The sequence below is a fragment of the Falco punctatus genome, assembly GCF_963210335.1.
Source record: "Falco punctatus genome assembly, chromosome: 3".
Taxonomy (NCBI): Eukaryota; Metazoa; Chordata; class Aves; order Falconiformes; family Falconidae; genus Falco; species Falco punctatus.
The window spans coordinates 93,781,120-93,803,975 of NC_137582.1; positions in this window are offsets into that span (position 1 = coordinate 93,781,120).

The window sequence follows — 22,856 nt, forward strand, 5'->3', positions numbered from 1 at the left end:
TGGATTCCCTGCAATGCACAGCTTGTTTTGTTCTTGAGGGGAATTCTTCCTCTGAGCTAGCCAGGCTGAGCAGGGCAGGGAGGATGGCTAAGGGACATGGAGGTGCACGGCACTGGGCAGGGCAGTGCATGCATGTATCACAGTGAGATCAGCTTGTACTCTTAATAGCATGTAACCCCAGTAGCAGGTACTGGACACCAGATCAATTTGATCTTATGCTGGAAATGGGATGGCAGGGTGAATGGAGTCAGCCTGTGTAGCTCAGCTGGCCGGCGGTGACTTCTGAGTACGTGCAGTGCTGGCTGTGTGTATGCTGTGAGCTGTGCCTTGGAGCGGCGGGACGGCCAGGCTGCCCTCCTGGCTGAAAGAAATCCCTGGTGGGGTGGGAGGAGTGACCCCTCGCACCAAGCTGCCAGGGTTCCCTGGGGGAAGGCAGCACAGCCACCGCACCCCCACCACACCGCTGATCCCAGCTGCCAAAACAGCATTTTGGGGCGGTGATCAGCTTTGAGGCTGGGGCTGATCTCAAGAACTGGCCCCTGCAGGGTCAGTGCAACGCGTTTCTCTCTCCTGCCTCCTGCCACTTGATATTTTCACTGCTTTCTGAGGAGCGATTAAATGGATAGTGAGCATGTATTGGGTTTCATGGAAGTCCTGTCATTGACTTCAATAAGAACAGGAGCAGACTCTTCTAGAATCGATATAATTCATGAAAGCGCTGAACGTTGTACAAGAACTAAAGCAGCGTGTTGTGATGCAATATGATACATCTAATGAAGTTACTGGCATCCAAGCACTCTGTTTAATGGGGAAAAATGCATCCAAGTATTGCTGTTACCGAAAGCGGGGGCTGAGCTGGGTAGCTGAAGAAACGAAATTCAGGGAAATGGCAGTATTTTGGGTTAGCATGCCTGTGACCTGCTTGGGCAACCCTTTGACACACCTCTCCTGCTAACCACCCACACTTTGCAAACTCACCTCCCAGCTCAGCAGGGGAGGCTGTGGATTTTACGTCTGCCAAGCCCCCACCAGAGTAACAAGAAACTGGTTTTGACATTGGAAGGGAACATGTGGTATTTCTGCACTTCTGATAAAGGGAAGCCTCTAACCAGCTGAGTAGGTTGGAGAAGCCAGCCAAGACCAGAAACACCAGGGCAAAACTCACAGACTACTGGGAAGAACTGGGTGGGACTGGGCATCTCCCTGTGGAAACAAAAGCAGAGCCATTTGCCACAGCTCATAGCACTGGTTGTGGCTTGGTGTATTTTTTGCCAGCAAGACCTTTAGGCCGACAGGTGAAGGCTATTGAAGGCTCTCCAGCCCAGTCCCACAGCTATTGTCCTTGTCCCCCAGCGTTGAGGCTGCTGAGCGGTTGGAGGCTGGATGAGAAGCCCCGGGGAATGGTTTGCATCAGCCAGTGCTGAGCGCGTTAGAGGACAGAGGCACATTGTCCATCTCAAAAGGGAGGCAGCTGTTTGCCTGCTACAGCTGTGTTGGCTTGGGACTCTGTCATTCTTCAAAAAAAAGGTCTCAAAACAGCAAAAAAAGGTATCAGGAAAACCACCAGGAAGTCTAGCAGTCTGATAGTCTGTAAATGTAATACAGTGAGGCTATGAGGTATAGAGCTTAAAACAAAAAATATTTCATGTATTAAGAAGCCTCCAGTGATTCCATTGTGAAGATTATGCCTAGCTTTTCATGCTAAGCCTCATTTTTCTGACTTTCTGCAAAAAAGCTGCTTTCTCCTTGCAATTTTTCAATTATTTTCTCTAGCCAGAGAAGGATTTTTCTGTGTAAAGTCTGAGGTTAATCTGACAAGGAATCTTAGAGATATAAGCCTGAAAACTGAGACTAGGGTTTCCTGTTGGTACAGGATTTTCAGTTGTTTTTTTTTTTAATTATTTTATTTTTTTTAAAGAATCCCATCTCAAAACTCAAGGTGTGGAAGCCTGTAATGTGATTATTTAGCTTTCTTCCCTGAAAAATTATTCTCCTATAAATATTTTAACAAGAGCACTGTTTAATTCGAAGAATTCTGCAGTGTAATCGTTTTAACACATCCCTCTGCTTTTAATCTGCTGTGTGTCAGCAACAACCTATGCTCTTATTGAAATAAACAGTCTACCTACCTGCTAAGGTGCTGTGCCTTTACAAGCAAAGCAGGCTCGGACACCCTCTTCTTTCTGTACTAGAATTTTATGAATGGACAGAAAACCTTGGGCAAATTAGGGAAAGCTGGGCAAGCAGCTTAAAGCCTCCTAGAAGATCTATGTTTTTTTCCTTTCTCTTATTACTTTCTGCAGTTTATTGCTAGGTAAACAGGTTGCAAGATGGGCTGCTGTTGCTCGGGGGAGTGGTATGGGCAGGCACTGATGGCTGGGAGCCTGTGGTGCGTGCCCAGTTCGGGGTGTCCCCCATGCTGGGACTGTGTCAGGTGAGAGGCACAGGGGAGATGCTGGTGTTTGCAGTGTTGCTGATGGTGGGACGATGACAGCCAGCAAGGGCTGCTGGGGCTGATATCATCAGATTGTAATGAGGTCCAGATGCAGCCAGCCCCCCTGGTGGAGAGACCACAGAGGAAATGTCATTGTCCCCTCTCTGTGGATGGCTAAGGAAACTCTCCTTCCCCTCAAACCTGTGAGGAACATAAGATATGTATTGGTGCTTCTGGGACATGGCTGAGAGGGGGAGTTGACCATCCCTGTTCCTTTGGACAGTCAAATTCATGTGCATGCTGGAGTTCCTAGTTCAGAAATAAGATGTAATTCTATAATGTAGATAATAAATTATATAGTTTAACTAGTACTTATATTATCTAAATAATTTAGTTATAAATTTTATTAATTGCCATACTTGTTGCTAGAAGACTTTGGTGCAGGCACAGTGCTGGGATGGAGATGGCTCGGCACTATTAGCACCAGCATCACCTCATCGTGTGTTTCATCTCAGTGCTGCTCAGGTCACCACTCTCCTAACACTCCGGTGTGACTCCAGTCTGGCATTGCAAATATACTCTGGCTCAAGACCTATAAGCGGTAGGAGGTTTAGCAGGTGCTATCGAAGCAGAGAACTTCCAGATAAAATGAAAACCTACCTGGCCTTTCCTTCTGGGTGCTTACTTATTGTCTAACTAGAAGCTTCCAAAGACTACCAACAGATTATTTCAAACTGGTTTTGGGGTTGGATTTTTTTTTTTGGTTGGTTTTTATTTTAGGATCTTGGAAAAATACAGTTTCTTTGGTTTTGTTACTTATGTGATATCTCATCACCCAACAGATACACAGCAAGCCACATGAGCATCACCAGAGTGCTAAATTACTTTATTTCTCATTGCTTACTCTGGTAGGTAGGAAAGAGCTCTATTTCACATCGGTGGGATGAAAACACGGCAAAGTGAAGGGGAAGATAAATCTGAAGTGCTATCAGATTTCTCAAATCCTAGCCCATGCTCTGTTCACTGGGGACTCCTCTGGCTCTGCAGCTGGCCTACATTTAACCTTGTATTTCTTGCCCTTGCAGCTCCTGGGCTTTAATAAACAGATCTCCCTGGATATCACCCTGCTTCTTTCTATTACCTGCTTCATCCCAGATTTCAGCCTGTTAGAAGAATGGTTGATGGAGCTGGTTGTTCGTCTCAAGTGATACAACAGATATGCTCTGTGGGAATACATCTTGTTTTCACTTGAACAATAAGAATCCACCAAAAGGAAATAAAGTTTCTGTTTTTCTGCTCTGTGATGGTTTTGGATTCCACACACACACACACACCCTCCTTCAGAAATTTACTTTAAAATAATGTTTTTTGTTTGCTTATGCCCCTTTCTCTCCTGTCCTTCTCTTCTAACACTCATGATATTTTCTTCCTTTCCTCTTCCTATTTTCTTGCAGCTCTGTTCACAGACACGTGCTTCATCAGAGTGCACTTTATAAAGCATTACCAGCCGCACTGTGTGGCTTTTCACTGGCCACAGGGTGCAGCCTGTATTTTGGGTGATGGTCAGGTTGTTTCAGCCATCTCTTTCCAAGGTGGAGCTTAAACACTGCTCTGCTAAACCCAGTATGACTTTCAGGCCAAAAGACTCCAGTCTCACATCAGTCACAGCAATACTTTTTTTAAGTTAGTAGGGTTAAAAATTGTGACCGTATCAATGATTTATTCATTGTTTTTTAACACTTAAAGGTTTTTAAGGAACCACCTTCAGCTTCACTCATTGTATTACACTTCCTCATGGCAGCAGCTGATATCTATCAGAGATCCTTAAAGTCCTTTCGCTTGTGGGCTGACTGGACCAGAACAGGGCATCTGATACCATTCACAAGGATCCATCTGGGGTCACTCTCCATCCTGGACTCCATTTGATTAAAAGCTCTCTGGAAAGCTCTTCCAACAGGATCTGTTTTCCCGTCATAGGCCTGGAAGCGACACAGAGAAAGGACAGTAGTGCAAGCAGCAGAACATCCACTTCCATTACAGGAAAGGTCAAGTAATTAATGTAATGAGCTCTGCAAAGTGTATAAGGGTGAAGACAGCATAGATGCACAAACTTAGAAGACAGCAGTGTGACAAACCCCAGAAACAGTTTCACACAGTTAAGAAAATTCTGAGGCTGTGATGGCACAGGAGGCAAAAAAAACCCAACCCACAAACCCCAAACACCTCTCCTGTGTATTCTGTTCCAGGTCCTCGACTGTAGAGGACTGCTAGGCACAGCACTATTAGTCTTATTAGCTTGAAATTGCATCCCGAGAAAGTGACTGAACTGGGAAAGCTGGAGAGAAGGATTCCACTGAGGAGCCACAGAGCTGGTGAGGGACATAAAACTGTTCATCATTCTTTAGGTCTGGGGAAAATTAGGCAGAAGTAAAAAATTCATTTTGAGATATGTTCTGGATATTTCAGACAGTAAGTGAAATTTCCACCAGATGAATTGTTAATGTACTGTTTTTTTCTTAAAGGGAAGAAAATTGTATAAAGGCATGGCACACAGGGGGTGCATTTTATTTTTTTTTTTAAAGTGAGATCTAAATTAATGTGATTTAAATTAGTCTGATAAATTTAGGAGAACACTAATGTGGACTTCTTTAATGGGGATCTGTACAACCATACAATGAAGCAGACAACACATATGCCACCTCTCAGGAGCTGTGATTAAGGACTTAGGTGGTGACTCATTCCTGCCCCGGAGCTGAGCCACCAGGAGCTCAGGGAGTTAGGAAGGAAAGGCTCTTCCTTATCCTGGGTTTCCAACAAGCTGACTTAATCCCTCGAGCTGACAATTGCTCTAACTTTGTCTCTAATTTCTTCAGGATATCTGGATGGCCTTGGGGGATAGAAAAGTAATATTTGCAGGGAAGATCATAAAAGAAGAGCTACTTCAGGCTAAATTTTGCCAGTTGATGCATATGCGTTGATGACAAAGGAGTGTCTTGAGCTGAAGAAGGAATCCAGTTTACATCTCATGTAAAAGCTTGGGTTTACTGCTACAAGATTAAACAGCTTTGTTTCAGGGTTTTATAGCAAGAGATTGTTGGCATTCTTTTGTAGCAACAGCCACCGTTAAAAAACTTTTCAGCTTCTTATTGAAGACAGAAAACTGGTTAAAGCACTTGAAATATAAGGCAGTAAATTTTATTTTATCAACATCGTTTTTCCTGCTCACTTACCAATTTGGAGGGAAAATTTATAATTTTATTATATTGATGATTTTAGGGGTGGTCTTGCACTGTCCTGCTTTGGGGGAGAGGAAGAGTTGGGAATCCTTTCTGACCTATGGGAGTGGTTCATCATACTGATTACTCTTTGAAAGAGACAACATGCAAACCACATACGAAGTGAGAAAAAACAGAGTAAATCCCATCATGGAAGATACTGTCTTCAGCACTGTTTTCTTTTTCTAACGACCTGTCTGGAGAAACACAGATTCATAACAGCTGCTCCAGGATCTGGCAAGCTGCTAACTATGTTTCACTGCTCTGGGTATCACTTTTGGGATGCTTTTTGGATCACACATGATAAAAGATGACTTTGCCTTAGTTGGCTGTTAGCTAACAAGCATAAAAATCAATATATAAAAGAAAAGAAATAAGGAAGTTAATGAAAATTATGTAGGAGGGAGAGAGTGGCTGCAGGAACCATTGAGTCATATTCTAGCTGCTGCAGCAGGTGGTGTTGCCAACCTGAGATAGTCTCTTCTTGATGATTGCTGGAAGACACAGCCAGGGTGGTGACGTCTGCCTCTTGGAGAAGGCCACAATGTACCTTTCAGTGGCCTTGAAATAAATAATGGTCCTCCAAGAGGTGTTGCAGCTTTATCCCATTAATGTAATCAATCCATACATTCAGAGTTTCTGACTCATGTCAAGCCCTGACATTGGCGAGCCCAGGAGGGTGTTGTCTGATCTGTGGTGTTTTTAAAAGTCCACTTTACACTGGAGTATTTTATCTCCATTGATTTTTTTCAAACATTGTCATGTATCAGACTCAATTTAACTTTCATTACTTTGCTAACTGGCTTCTTCATAAACATGTTCCCATGCACAGTGAGCTCCACTGAGGACAGTGTTAGACATGGGCATACATTAACGCCCAGACTAAAACCACGGACACAGCATTTTAAGATGAGCTATGCCTCTGCAGCCTCCCCTCTTCAATGATAAAGTTCTTTTCTGCAGATAATGATGTCTGCAGGTAATGTCAGTCCTCCGTGACCGGGGGATTCATCTAATTTGTGTCCAACCGGTCAGTGTTGCTCTTTCCCAAAGCCAGGGTCTCAGCCATCTCTCTTATGGGTTGTGGCGACAGGGAGATTAGGGAGTTTGCCCTTGTACACAGCATCATGAGTAACCCAGAGAAAGAACATAGGCAGCTCCATGACAAGCTTTGGACAACTTCCATGCAAAAGTAATTGCCACCTCTCTATGTGCTGCTGCCTTGAGCCTGTGTGGAAGCACATGCAGCTGGACCAACACGACATCATCAGAGTCTGAATCTGCAGCTACAAGTCAGCTGCGTCACCTCTCATTGACAAGAGTAACTGGTGGCTATTCCAGCCACGGGTCCAGTAGGTGTCATGGTGGTGCTTTGCAACTGCAGCTTGGCTCGTACATAATCCTCTGTTCCCTCAGGGGCTACAAAACAGCCTTCTCATCACAACATCTGTCAGCCACTGCTTTATTAGGTGTGAACATGGGGCAGGAAGACCTAGGGGAGCTGCAGGTCCCCTCACACAGCTCAGGCCATTTCTGGAGGAGTCACAAAACTTACAATTCCTTCATCTAATCTTATAATAAATTAAAGTTTTGAAAGAAACCTTCTCTTAAGCAGCTGTCTAAAGTCTGTTTCCATGATGATTCCCATTTGGGAGCTACCTTGCTTGTTTATCTTAGAGAAAATAATTCTACAGTGTTTCAAATTTTCAAGGGGTCTTGAGAAGGTGAGAAGAAATTTTACTTGTATACAAGCTGTGGGAGAGAATTTGGCATTTCTCTTCGCACCGTTGTGTTTCTGTCTCCAGTTGGGACCCATCAGAGTCCTGCCACTTGGCTACTGGCCTGCTGTTCTCCATGCACAAACAGCAAGACATCACTTTTCTCCATTCAAATGATCTTGTAATATAATAAAAAAGGCCATTGTGGGGGCTGAAAAAACCCACAGAAAGTGGCAAGTCTTGTCCCCTCCTAACTTTCCTGACATTACCTTACACTCAAGCTGCAGAAAGCAGCATCTACTTCCCTTGTTGCCCTGGTGTTTCCTCCATGTGATGAAGGAGAATCCTCTTCCTCATTACCTGTCACACTTTGCCTCATGCTTTGCACCTGCATCTTGTTTCCCTCAATTATTTTCTTCACTTCAGTTACAAGCCTTAATTTAGAAAGGAGTGAGCAAATGTAATTCTTCACAGATGCAGTTGTTCTACCCCTTACTAATCCACCCAAACACTGCAATAACTAGCTCACATCCTTCCTCCTTCCTTTCCTTCCTCTCCTCTTTCCCTCTTCTCAGATTCTCTCCTTTTCCCAGCCTTTGCTGTTTCACCTCTCCCCCCTCCTCTCCATCAGGCTTGTCGCATCTGCTTTGTGGTGGGTGGTGGGATGACCAGCCCTGCTGTGGGGTCAAACAAGGCTTGAACCAGTGGCTCTTCTCTGCATGGGGAGCGTTGGGGTGCCACAGACGGCAGCCGGGGATGCCAGCCAGCCCCAGGAGGTGTTTGGCATTGCAGCCAGTGTCCCCTTTGGGACCAGCTTCTTTGTATTCCAGAAGAAGCCAAACGGCAACAGCTCAGAGGGCAGAACCCAGTGCAAATGACCTGCTCTATTCTTTATTCCTAAAACCTGGAGGAAAGGAGCATAGCATGAGAGTGCCTTCGGATCACCTGGAGAATGCTATAAATTCTGGGTGAATCCCAAACAATCTTGGCTGTCCCCAGCCCTTCACTCCTTGTAGCTCTTCATAACAGCCCTGTGACACACAGCTGTGGGGTGACAGTGGTCCACTCCCTGTGACAGCTTGGCTGGGCCCTAATAACTGAGATCAAACTGGCTCAGAGCCCAAGGCAAACGTTTTCTTCGACATACACTGGTGTAACTTAATAACAGATAAGCTGCCTGTGAAACACAGGCATTTCTAACTCAAAATGTCCTTTCAGTTGGTGAGAATAGTGCGTGCCCAGTAGGGCTCGCTGCAGTTGGTGGCATCGCTGGAGGAGCAGGCACCAGGCTCAGCACGACTGCAGGTGATGGGCTCTGACCTGCGGCTTCGATCGAGCGCTCAGATTCATCTCCACGGTCTTTGGCCTCTAAGTAGACAATGGTGTGATGCGGCTGTAATTCAGCTCTGGCGAGCATTGAATGCAAATGTGCCTTCCTATCAATTAAGCAGGAAGAAACACTCATTTGGCTGCAAATATCCTGACTGTTAAAGAAAGCAGTTTAATTACTGAATCTTGGTGAAATTCAGCTTTATTGAGAAATGAAGTCTAGTTCTCTTCCCATGGGGGTGACTGCACTTCTGTTCCCTCAAGGAGTATGGTAATTTCTTTCTGTGGTCCTCATGGTTGGTTAAAAATCAATTTTCTTTATCCTAATTCTATCTACATAAAATCCTGCTGCACGCTAACTGCAGCCACGCCTTTAAGCCCAAATGACTACTCGTGTTGACTATTCTTAGGTGAACTTTACCTTATAAGTGTTGTGTGATTATTTAGCGTCATTGAAAGCTATTATAATGGATCTGTAATTAAAGTAATTAACTTATTACCTTTTTTTCATAAGGAAAACAGTTGTACGTAATAAAGTAGCACTCTTGCCTTAATCTTCTATCTTATTTCTATATGAATTCAGCCTCCCACATGTGGACCTTTTTCTCATTTAGCAAAAATAGAATAAAGCAATTTAGCAGGATCTAGAAATGCTCCAGGACAGGAAGTTAAGGACTTGGTCTATTTGTCTGCTTAGCTTTCATAATCTGCCAAATACACTTATATCACTGCTTCTGGTCTGAAAGCTGTGGGATATGCTCTACTAGAAGGTCTGTGCTAGACTGTGTTCCTTTCAGATTAGCATGCACCAAAATGTCTCATAGGCAAATATGTGGGGTTTTGGCACTTGGAAGAATAACAGAGGTGGAATGACTTATTAAGAAAAAATATTAACTTGGTTTTTATTATTCACCCCACCTCTTGCCCCAAATGGCTCACATCCAAATGTTTTGACACCAAAATCCTGACATCACCCTGTGAATGTATTGTTTCACTGTTATGGAATAATACGTTGCCCGTTTCTCACATGCTGTAAATTGGCACATCTTTATTGAAGCCACTTGTGCTCTGTTGACTTCATGCTAAATGAATAGCTGGTCCATTGTATTCTGAGTTTTTATCCAGTTCTCATTAAAATCAAAGAATACTCTTGCCAGCTTCCTAGAGAGTTCGATCAGACTCTAGGAACAATGGGAAAAACTAATTTGTGTGATTTTTTGAATATCATACTCAAGGAAGGTATTTATGAAACTGTCATTGGCTAAAATCCAACAAACAGAGCTGGTGACTTCAAACGACCTTCATTCCTCCACCTGGAGGGTCCCAGAACCAATGCAAAGAACTCTATAAAATATTTACATTTCAGGTCTGAGGCCACTAATACTAAATGACATTCCTCAGCTCCAAATGCCAACCAGCTGACCAGAGGGAAAAAAATTTAATATTCCTAATCTCTGATAGGATAAGAAAAATCTTAAAGTTTAAAATTTGTCCTTTCATCTTATCAACAAGCCACAATGGATGAAAGTAACGTGCTACATGATTCTAGTTCAGTGAGAAGAGGGATAAGAAGTGTGACAATGAGTCATCTGGTACGAAGCATTAGAATTCAATAAAAAAAGCAAATTGTTTTTTCCCAGGAAAACTGCCTTTTATCTGATAAGGTCTGCACGACAGCTGTGTATTTCCAAGAGTGCCACTCTCTAGAGGCAAGAGAGCATAAGAATACCAGCAACTCATGGGCAACCTACTTTTCTTGTGAATTAGCTTGCATGCTCTCTTTATCAGAGCTTCTAGCTCAGTAAACCAGCGCACATACTTACAAAGCTGTTCTCCTCCAAGACTGACCCCCCGGACTCTAACTCAAGTCCTTGGACTGCTCGCTCACAGATTTACAGTGCCCTCAATCAGTCCTACAAATAAAAACAAGGAACAGGGACTGTTGTTAATAAGAGGCTCTGAATTAGAAACCTTGTGATTTGCTGCTGGCGCAGAGAGACCGGCACAACCTTGTCAGCTCTGCTAATAAACTTCAGTCACAGCGCTGACCTGCTGGCAGGCTCCACAGCCCGATGATATCTTGCAGCTTTTGAGCAAAGATTGTTTCGCATGTCAATGTGGAAGGTTTCTTTATTACATTATTTTTAGATTAATGTTTTCATTAGGCAGCTGGAGTGAAAACAAAACCTGAGGGAGAGGGGAGGGCTGCGACATCAATATTTTCACATGCTTGCCCCTGCCCCTGAGTTACCATTCTGTGATGGAGCCTTGCAGCTCCACTCATCTCCCAGCCAGAAGTGAAGGACCACAACATGGCAGTGCTGGATACTGAACAAAGAGCAGTTCATGATGGGGTTCCCAACCCCAGGAACCTGCTGTCTCAATAGAGGGTGAGAGATAACACATGGCTATTGGCAGGCAGGGAACAGTGATCTAAATGACTATGGGGGTCAACGCTCTACACAGGGCTGTGCACTGGCACTACTCTGCCTCGGTCCTCACATGCCCTGAGCTGTCTGTCCCAAGTGCACCCATGTTGCACATCACAAGATACACCTGCTGAGGAGGCCCCTGCCCTGTGCTGCATCAGCTCTGGAAAGCTCCCTTTAGGATAGGGCCTGGATGCTCCCCTCAGCATGCCCACTGCTACCGCTGCATGGACACACAGCATCTGCTTAGTGTTAGGTGGCTGATACCCACCGTGCCTTCAAAGCTTTGTGCATGCATCATGCCGGCTCCACCTGGGACATGTGAGGGGGCACCAATCAAACAGGTGGGAATCAGTCAAACTGAGCAGCAGGGGCAGCCCTTCATGCAGCAGCAACTAGACTTGGGGGGCTTTTTGCCAAAGGAAGTTGAAGCTCCTTATGGTTTACATGAGTTCATGAAAAATTGAGGTAACCGTTTAATAACTGTCAGAGGTTATTAAATATACATAGACACCTCCAGTTCAGAAAAGCAAAAAATAGTTGAATCCTGAGGAGGTGTCAGTAGGAATTACCACGTACATTTGCCTTGACCATATGCACCCCTTAGGCATCGGTGGGTCACTGCTGGAGATAGGATGTGGGGGCATCTATACCTTTATTTTCACCTGCCACACCGTCCCGATGTTCAGTAAGGAGTGCCTTGCATCTGTAGGAGCATGTCTCCTCACAGTGGCCCACTGATGTCTGGATGTGAAAGGTTACCTTCAGAGATTCTTATGGTCTCCACTTTGGGAAGTGTGTGTATTCATGTCACCTTCTGGGTCCAAGGGCAAGTGAACTTTGCAGAGATCTGTGAAGCCATGCACTGGCTAGTCAAGCCACAAGTTGTGGCTGTTAAAGATATCTAGAATGACACTATAGCATGCAGGAGTTATGACATACCCCATTGTGCTGGGACCACCAGTGCGGCACACTATCCTCTCCAGTGGTTATCACTGCTCCATCACGCAGTGGGACACCACTGATGGGTGTAGGAAATTTATGCACACACCTTGGCCATACTAGCCATGCGCGTTACCCTTGGCGTATCTTAGTGCTGCCTACCTTGGTGGTGGGCTTGACACTAGGTTGGAAGGGGTCAGTAGAACTCCTGAGGCCATCCAGGTCCTTCACTCAGTCTGTGCCAAGGAGTCTGACAACCCCAGCAGCAGAAGCCAGCAGGCCCTTGCTCTTGGAGAATGCGATTCCCACAGTGGACAACAGCACATGATGCTATCTGTGTGCACACCTGCACAGTCCTCTGTCTTCAAAACCTGTATTACTCTGCGCTATGACTGGGAACACCTGTGCTACTGCCTGTCTCTGAGATGCCTCCCTCTCTTTCCATCACTTCCTACTCTATCCCTTCTAATAGTTTTCCCTTCTCTGCCCCCTCCCTCTCTTTTCACATGACAGAGTCTCCTGTCCCTGCCCCACCAACCTGGCTGGTTTCACCAGCCTCCCTCACTGAAATCCATTCTCTATGAGAAAAAAAATATTAATTTCTTTCAGGCTCTTCACTGCCTGAAGCAGGACTAGCTCCATGCTGTAAGGATGAGCTGTCCTCCCCTCCATCACACTCCCTCAAAAAAGGCTCCGTGGTACCCATCCTGGAGGATATGCATGACAGCTTGCCATGATCTGGATGTGTTTCTCTGCCACAAAAATGTCCATGTCAAGAGGGACAGAATCTGCTTGAGTCATCCAAATATCATCAAGTGTGATCTGACCTTCCACCCCAAGCCAGTATAATCAGGTCACGAATGAGCTTTTGACTCGGTCGAGGCTGAATGTGGTGAGGGGAAAGACTAGCCCAGCACCAGTCTAACAGAATATAAGTTCTTGCCTCACATACCTCCCAGATTTGAAGGCCCGCTCAGCAGCCCTAGCTGATGTGCTTTTCTGCTTTCTGCTGTCTTCTGTGCATCATCTGGAGACAGATGTGTGTTGTAGCAGAGTCTTCACAGCTTAGCTCAAGTAGCAGCCTTGTAAATCTCATGTCCCCGTCAGCCACAGCCTGTCTGCTGTATAGTACCTCAGGATCCCTTGACACAGTCCAATGCCACTCACAGAACAGGTCTTTATGCTATAAAACACTGGTGGTGCCCCGCAGATGGCTGGTGATGTTGAACGGCTCGTTTGTTGAACTGGATGTAGCTGGACATTCACGCAGCTCTGCACAATGTTTTGGAGAATACAGTGGTACTGGGACTCGTGCAAAGGGTATGATGGAATCTTTTCCCTTGAATCATCAGAGCTCCAAAATAATGAAAGTTGTTTGTTATTGTGGTGGGGTGACGCTGGCTGGATGCCAGGTGCCCACCGGAGCCGCTCTGTCACTGCCCTCCCCAGCTGCACGGGGGAGAGAAAATGTAACCAAAGGCTCGTGGGTCGGGATAAGGACAGGGAGATCCCTCTGCAGTTACTGTCATGGGCAGAGCAGACTCGGCTCGGGGAAATTAGTTTAGTTTATTACCAATCACATCAGAGTAGGGTAATGAGAAAAAAACCCCAAACCTTAAAACACCTTCCCCCACCGCTCCCTTCTCCCCGGGCTTAACTTTACCCCCGATTTCTGTCCCCCCTCCCTGCCAGCAGCGCAGGGGACGGGGCATGGGGGCTGCGGTCAGTCCATCACAGCTGTCCCTGCTGCTCCTGCCCCTCGGGGGGCTCCTCACCCCCTGCCCCTGCCCCGGCGTGGGCCCCCCCCGGGAGACAGCCCCCCCGACCTGCTCCGAGGTGAGCCCTTCCCAGGGGCTGCAGCCCTTCCCCCGCTGCCCCGGCGGGGGTCCCGCAGCCCCTCAGGCCCAGCCGGCCCCAGGGGGTCCCCGCGGGGTCCCCAGCCCTGCCAGCAGCCCTGCTCCCTCCATCACTGGTAGGGAGCTGATTAGACAGTTGCATGAACTTCTGTATATCTCTTAATACAGTTACTTCTGGAAACCTAGGTAGTTTTACATGTAATTTGCTCTCTTGGACCTTTGTTGAAGCATTCCTTGCTTTGCTACAAGCTCACACCATGAGACGAGTCCTTGCAGGGCCACCCCATGTTTTGGTGCAGAAGTCCCTTTTTAAAATGGACACTTCATGGGCCATGACACGTACATGTTCTTGAGTCTTTGGGTAGCTGGTTGATGGGTGCCCTTCTGCCACCAGCAGAACAAGGTGTATAGTGTGCCCAGCCCACCTGGGCACCACGCGACTGGTGGTGAAGTATCCTTTTCATTAAAGGCAATGCTGTGGTCTCAGTCCTGGTGTGACCATTTAGGCTTTGTGCCAGCAAATGCCTCACCTCCCTCACTCCCCCAGAGCTTGGGGACTGTCCTGTGCCGGTGACTGGTGACTCGCTATGGCAGATTGATGTGGCTGGACTGGGGCCTGACTGAGGGCAGCAGGGAGGTTCTCCTGCTGTTTAAAGCAGTGAGACAGGGAACGGTGGCTTGGGGTGCCCAGCTGGCATTTGCCAGGCAAGGATCTAGCCCTGCGGATTTTCACAGGTGCACCAAGACAAGTTGTTGTGCTGGTAGTAGAACGAGGAAAGCTGAAAAGAAACACCTACCTGGCAGCATCCCTTTAAGCTCATGACTCATCATCACAAGCACATTTCTGATTCTCTTTCCATTCATGTATCAAAGACCAATATCTCAGTTCTTGAAAATTTTAGATAGTTGCTTTTCTGCCTGGTGTTACAAACTCTGTCCGATAGATGTGGGTAGTACAGATGGCTTTGTTATGAATGAACAGTGCTCTGTTGAGGAAGTCCATGCACCTTCTCCAGCTCCTCACCAGAACATGTAAGGCTGTGGGGGGGTCTGACGGGGGCCAGACTTCAACGTCTGAAATGGAGCAGCGATGGAGGAACAGCTTCTTACATTCTTATCAGCCGTAGCTTCAGAAAGCAAAACAACCTGGATTTCAAACTCTGCTTTAGAGAGAAAAACCTCTGAATAAAGGTGCAGATCCAGTTATAATACAAGGTCTCATCCCACATTATTGCATTGATTATTGTAATTATGCCCTTTTAGGACTTTTTCAAGCTACACTAGATCCAATTATAGCTGTTTTAAATACCTTTGTACTGTACATCATGTGGTGCTGGAGAAAGGAGGTAGTAGATGTGTTTTATTTAGCTTCCTGTTCTTACAGTAAGGCTTTTTATGGGTAAGAGAGTTGGCATTGTTAATATTCTTGCTTTGTTTCACTGATGGCTATATCTGAAGCAACCTTTCTGAGCACCATGCCAAAAATGTACTTATCTGTGTTTCTGCAGCGCAGTGTCCAGTTTTAAAAAAGGATGAGGAATAGGCCCTCCATACTCTTGGCCCATTCTTTTGTGGTAGGATTTATACACTGAACTTTCATGCACCTCATTTGCCACAGAACACATGAAGTTGTTGCATCGTTGAAGTCCAAAGCAGGAGTGAAGTTGACTTCAGTGGGACCAGGATTTCTCCCTGCGTATCTCCTTATGTTGATCAGTACTGCTTAGAGGAGCTCAGTCTTCTGGGCTCCCTACGCAAGGGAGCAGCTTTCCTCGGAGAGTGACTCTAGATTTCTCTCCTTCCTTCTTTTCCTCTTCCACAGCTTTATGATTTGGATTTTTTTTTTCTTGTTGTTTAATTGTTTTGGGGTTTTGCTTGCCTAAACTTGAAGACAGACTACACCTAGGCTTTAGTTTGCCTGGCATTCCCCTTTTCTCTGTGCTGAGGGTAAGTGCGATACTGATGTGTGGCTTACTTCCACCACCTTTAACAGATTTAAACAATGTGTGGGCCTTCTTTTGGTTCATTCAAGGGAAATGATCTCAGACTGGGAGAACCTCCACAAAAGCCATTCTTAGATGAAAGTCATGCTGTTTCCAGTTCTTGGAACTGCTTTTCCACTCTAAAGGATTGAACGAGTCATTACTGGAGATGCCAAGTTTTCCTTCTAGGAGGCCTTGTTTCTTCAATATACACGTGGCATGATGAATACTCTGCTGGCATGTATGTGATTACTTCATATGTAGGCATCATCAAGTGCTCTCATGCTTTGCTGAGCCAGAACCAGATGTAGTTTTACAACTGAAGCATCAAGAGTCTTATGCAATGTAGTCTTCCCTCTGCTAGCCTACCAGCAAGCCAGTTCTGGGTGCTTCACGTTACTCTCCCCTGCTCTGATCTGTCACCCCTCCTTCCTAGATCGAGACCCTCTGCCCCTTTTGCCCTGATCCTGCCACTCTGGCAGCTCTGCCAGATTCTCTGTATCAGGCCCGCTGACTACCCATGCCTGCAACTCCCCAGCTGCTGAGCAGCTGGCTTGGCACGCAGGGCTCCCACCACGGCACAGTTTGAGGTATTGATGGTTCCCGCTGGGGTGGAGAGAGAAGAGGAAGAGCAGGCCTGTACTGTTTGGCAGCCTGCTGGGTCAAGCCTGTTGGTTTAAAAAGGAAAAGAAAGGGAAAGAGATTATTATCCCATTTTTTTTCCCACTTCTCTCTCTGTGCTTTCGAACAGTGAAGGTCAAAACTGAACGCTGGTGTTTCCTGTGCATGTTATCAAGCGTCATCAGGGAATAGAACCCCAGGTGAGAGGCTGTGGATGTCGCATGCACCCTGCCAGCTCCACTGCTCAACTCTCAGCGGTGCTGGCCCACTATGGCTAATTTACGTAATTAATTCCCCCAGCCACCCCAGGCTTCAAATTGCATTTGGAAGCATCAGCCTCATGGTTTGCGTTGTTATGAGTGAGTGTCTTCTGGTCTGTGAGTCACTGCTGATGAGTGTTTGGATGTTTGGAGCCTCATTCCTTTGCATGCATGAACATTTTCCAGCAATGTTAATGAGCTTCACAACCAGTCGTTGACTAGAGCATACCCAGAACCAAGCAGTCAAGCAAGTGTTAAAGTAGCACACTGCCATAATCCAAACATCCTGATAGCCACATTCTGACCTGCTGACTGTAGCATTTCTAGAGTAAAATACTTCAAAATTACCTGTACTTTTGCTTTGTCCTGTGCCAAAACATGAGTCAAACCCAGAAAAACAAAGAGCCCTACAAAGTCCAAAACCTGTTTCTGCAATACGTCTAAAAAATACTGACTTGAGTTAGGACTTCCTGCATAGCATGAATATAAATTTCAGTAATCAGGAAGGGATATATGATGCTAAAATGTTATAAACCCCCTGAATATGTATTTTTTTTAAAAAAAAATCATCAGAATCGTGATAGATTTTTATGTCTGTGCTCATGCGGACCTACTAGTCTCTACAGTTGCTCTTCTTATAGTAGCAGGCACTGAGATCCTGTATGTAAATCATGTTGCAGACTCATTAGTGTTACTGCTGCTTGGTTGCTAGCTGAGACACCAGTTCTGATTTAGGGTATTTTGACACTTAGCAACAAACTAAGCTTTGTGAGCAGGTGGCTGAGCCAAAATAGTAGCAGAGTTCGCAGTTAGCTGAAATAATAACATGGAATTGCTGGTCAGAATATGTTTTCTTTCTTGATTTATTAAAACAGCCTAGGAAAAACTCATTTGTGAAGGATCTGCTCCCACGAGACACCTGCTTCAAAACCACTGTGGTACAGGTGTGTTGCTTTTCACACATGGGAACAGTTCCCATGCTTGGATTATTCGCCCAGTAGACCTATTCACCTGTGGTGGTCAAAGCAATCAACAGTGTGTGTGTCTTGTGTATGCAGGAGATCTTTAACAGGCAATTTCTAGATTCTCCCAGCAGCTTCTTGCACCTGCAGCTCTAAATCAACCCTCTTTTCCAGATTGACGTTGTTGTGCTCTCTGCCTGAAGAAATGGAAGATGTCTCAGTTGGTCTGTAGGACAGTCTCTCCCAGCTCTGGTGTGACATTTTCTTTCACCCCACTCAGGCTGCACAGAGAGGCTAAGGACATCCACCTTTCTTTTGAGGGTCTCAGTCATACCTTGGACCAAGGACCTCTTCTCACTGGTTTCCAGCCTGGCTGTCAAAGTTGACCATCACCTGCCCAGCTCCCCACACAAAACAACTTTCCAGATAATGGAGACAGCTTGAAGCTGTCGCTCTGCTGTGCAGTGCCCACAACCTTTCCCTTTCTGAGAAGGAAGGAGACCACTGCTTCTGACAGCAGGGCCCTCTTGATGTGTCAGAGAGCCAGATTCAAACAAATGAAAAGCCTGAAAGTCTGAGGAGAGGCCAGCTCTTCACTTCAGACAACATGTACTCCATTGTATTCTTTGGTTGCTCTTCATTCCTTCATGCTGCATGTTTGTGGTCTCATGCAGGGATACGAAACCCAGGTAAGGTCAGACACAGCCTGAAAATTCATCTCTCGTGGTCTGTGGCCATTCAATTTTTTAAGACATGACCACTGGCTTGCCTGAAGCCCTGTGCTCCTGGGGTGGCTGGCTAGCAGTGGTTGAAAGAGCAGCAGGGCTCTTGGCAAGAAGGCAGGTCCCACCTGGCCTCAAGTATGGAGGATGGTGCTCAGGAGGTCTGAGCATCCACCTGCTCATCACAGCTCTGTGATTTCATTGCAAGGCCGTGAGCAAACCTCTTCCAGAGCTCTTGTGTTCTGCAAAATGGGTCTAGAAATAGAAATTTTTCTCATGCGCGAGACTCGCCATCTGTTTGGGAACCTTGCTGGCAGGTTCATCAGCTGAAAGTTAAGTGTTAAAGGCTTTGTATGGGAGGATGAGAAGGTGTATGCGTGAGTGTGTGGGCAGGTTGGGGTGGTGGCCTTGCAAAGACTCATACAGCAATCGTGCCAGCAGCAGAGGGGACTGGGGGGGCAGCCTTGGTAGAGATCACTGTGGGTATTTCCAGCGTGCTGAGCTGGACATGAGGCTCCATGCTCAGGCCTGTAGGCAAATGGGTGGTTGTTACTTGGTAGCAGGAATCCTTTTTCTTTGTCACGTCATTGTGGGCACCAAACCTGAACCACTTTAGAGAGAAAAAACTTATTTTCTGAAGGCAGAGGAACATTCTCTGGAAAAACAAGCTTTCTTGCAGCATCTCATTTTGAACTTGCAAAAATCGCTAGTCACTTTTGAAAATCCTGACAGTTTACATTTACAGATCACTATGCATAAAGAACTAAGTTTTATGAACATTTCCAGAAGAAATCAATGAAGATATTGCAGAGAATTATGATCCCAATGAGGAAATAATCTGCAGGAGAAGAGGAATAGTTAATAAGCACGGAGGTTTTCCCAGAAAAATACCATTGCCATTATTAGGAAAGCATGAGGAAAAGCGATATATATAACTCAGGACATGACTGAATTGTCTGGCTTAGGGGAGAAGGTAAAGGAGAATTGTTTTCTAAAAAGTTATTTTTAAGATGCAAGCTGGTCTTTAAAGCACAGGCAAGCATTCTGCATATTGCATTCACTAGCACAGGGAATCCAGCAAATGAGCACCAAACCCAAAGGGCTCCATCCCAGATGATAATTCTTATGCAAGGGGTATTTAAGTGTACCCCTAGGGCTGCATGGAGAAATTGGACAGGGACCTCTGCAACAATTGAACTGCAGAGAAAGAGGAAGAACGATCAGCAAAGCCCGTGGTGTAGACTGGAGTTAACAGAATAAATGTAACCCTGCAGTAAGTGATCAGTTCCTTGCATTGCTTCTATGAGCACCTAGCCTGATTATTGCCATCTGTTAAATGAGATTATTTCTTAGCAGTATCTCTTAAATAGCCCTTTACACGTTCATGAAGAGACATCAAAAAAAAGTAAGCTGCTTTCTTACCAACCTGAGACATTCTAAAGGGCCAGGGCTCAACACCTTTGGACATCCAGGTGCTTTGGAGATGCCTGAAGGTGAGCGCACATGTATGTGTGTGTGTCATGCACGTGTGTGGAGACCTTGAGGGAATTTTGGTAGATGGTGTCCAAACATTTAACCAGAACGACTTGAAAGTCCGCCTAAGATAAAATGAATGCAGGTAAACAGTTTTGGCAATGGAGAGACGGCAAGTGAGAAGCACTGACCCTTGGGCTTCTGGTGCTCTTGCCCTCACATCTCAGTGTCTGATTTCTGAGTTGTCTGGGAACGCAATAACGTACTCAAGGCTACTGAGTCAAACAGAGCCAGGCTCAGAGCTCAAAGGTACTACAAATCTTCCTGTCAAACCTCCAGGGGACCAGGCTAACATTCAAGCTACAGGATATATAATGTACTTTACCACAAAGTTGATTCATTTTCACATCAGCAGTCTGTATATGTGTTAATATTTCAAAAATCAGTAGGTCAGTTTAAAGGGAAAACAATTGGTAATGCTTTAAAATCAATATCAGCTGAAGTGACTGACTCAAAGGCAGTAGAAAACCATCAAGGCTGTAGCAATAGAGTGAAACATGCTTTTACAGAGGTATAGCTGTGGCTAATTTTGAATGAAAGACAGCAAAGTATCACTGGATGTTCTTCTAGGGTGCCAAAAAAATTGTTCACTGTGTTGCTCTGTATCACTCTGAGCCACTTTGGACCAACGTTCAGTGTAGTGAGACAATTAAGATGACTTACAAATGCATTGAGAGAGGAAATAGGTGAAAAGTGTTTCCAAGGCTGACACAGTAGTAAACGTTTTGGTCTCTGATGAAAAAAGGAAACCTGGCTGGAGTATGGAGGCGTTGTTTCACTGTGCTTGCCACACAGCAATACTCAATTGATGTACTTCTCAAGAGAAATTTCTGAGTCAAAGATGACACAGTGGTGTCAAGTTCAGTGTTTGCACTAGTATCAAATTAAATTTATCAAAGACTCGGGATACAAGCATCCAACCTGGGCTAATTAAAAGTAGATCTCTCGGTTGCAATCAAATACTACCTCTTAGTCAATAAAGAGCACAAAGCCAAACCAAGACCTGATGTAAGCTAGTCCAACCCTGATAAAACAGCTGCTTTTGGTATTACTTTCACCTGTCTTTACAACACAACAATACATAGTTAATATTGATCCTTTTAAAAGCTGGCACGTTGTCAACGGTTTTGTATGCGTTCTGCTAAGACACATCTCTTCCTGAGAGGGGCCATGTGCTTTCGCTGAAGTCAGGGGGAGCCAAGCACTTTTTACTCAGTACCTTTAAAAAACAGCCCTGTACCTCTCTGCAAATCAGCTCTCACCAAACACAACCATCTGGGGCATTTGTTGCTGGAGATGTTACCTATAAGATAACTTAAACTCCTCTACCTACTTCTACATTACATACAAGATTTATAATAATCTAGTGTAATAATACCATGTTTCTAAGACTTTTAAAATCCACAGCCCATGTAAGCTTTTGGGAAAAAAAATGAACTTTCTGACCATCAGTTTTTCATTTGAAGCCAAGTAAAAATTAGCCCATGCTTTAAATGTTTATTTATTCTTATTATTTCTCCTCATTTCTTGTTTCCCTGCAAGTGCCAAGTTTTTGTAAAAAAACCCAGCAGTGGTTGTTCTGAGGATCACTTTCTGGAATCTGTGGCTGAGCATTTGCCCTTGGCTCCAGGCAGTATGCAAGCAGTATGACCCCTTCCCAGGTATAAGACAAGACACAAAACCGAGAACTAGCTTTGAATCATAGAAATCATAGAATCATTTAGATTGGAAAAGACCATAAAGATCCTCAAGTCCAACTGTTAACCTAGGGCTGCCAAGTCCATCACTAAACCCTAAGCATCTATGCATTTTTTAAACACCTCCAGGGACTTGCACAAGGATGCCCCAAAATCAGCTTGCAGAGCTAACTCATCCTGAATCATCTTCCAGCTCTGTCTGGTGGGTCTCATTGCCTCCCTCGGCAAATGACTTATCAGCAGAAATGCTTCCCTCTTCCTCTGGCTTCAGCAGTGTGTTCAGTTCTTTCCTGTAGTGCAGAGATACGGTCCCCGCTCAGGTTTCCTGATTTTATTCCTATTACTCCCCTTAATTTTCCTGTTGATTTTTGGAAATCCCCTGTGCTGGTTTTGGCTGGGATAGAGTTAATTTTCTTCATAGTGGCTAGTATGGGGCTATGCTTTGGATTTGTGCTGAAAACAGTGTTGGTAACACAGAGATATTTTCATTATTGCTGAGCTTACACAACATCAAGGCCTTTGCTGCCCCTCACCCCACGCCACCAGCGAGCAGGCTGGGGGGCAGGAGGAGTGAGGAGGGGACACAGCTGGGACAGCTGACCCCAGCTGACCAAAGGGGTATTCCAGACCATGTGGCATCATGCCCAGCGTATAAAGCTGGAATGAAGGGGACACATTCAGAGTGATGGCATTTGCCCTCCCAAGTACTCATCACACGTGATGGAGCCCGGCTTCCCTGGGGACGGCTGAATTCACCCATGGGCAGTGGTGAATGAGCTCCTTGGTTTGCTTTGCTTGTGTGCACGGCTTTTGCTTTGCCTATTAAACTGCCTTTATCCCAACCTGTGAGTTTTCTGGCTTTTACTCTTGTGATTCTCTCCCCCATCCCACTGGGGTGGGGGGAGGGAGCAAGCAGCTGAGTGGGGTTTGGCTGCTGGCTGGGGTTAAACCACGACATCCCCTAAAGTCAATATATGTGACAACAAGCAAAGTAGCAGCCAGACTTCTGAAGATTTACCAGCTGTTTGTGTTATCATTTATCTCTTCTGGTGTGCGCCAGGAAGGTTTGTGCTGCTTCTGGAGCTGACTTCGTTGC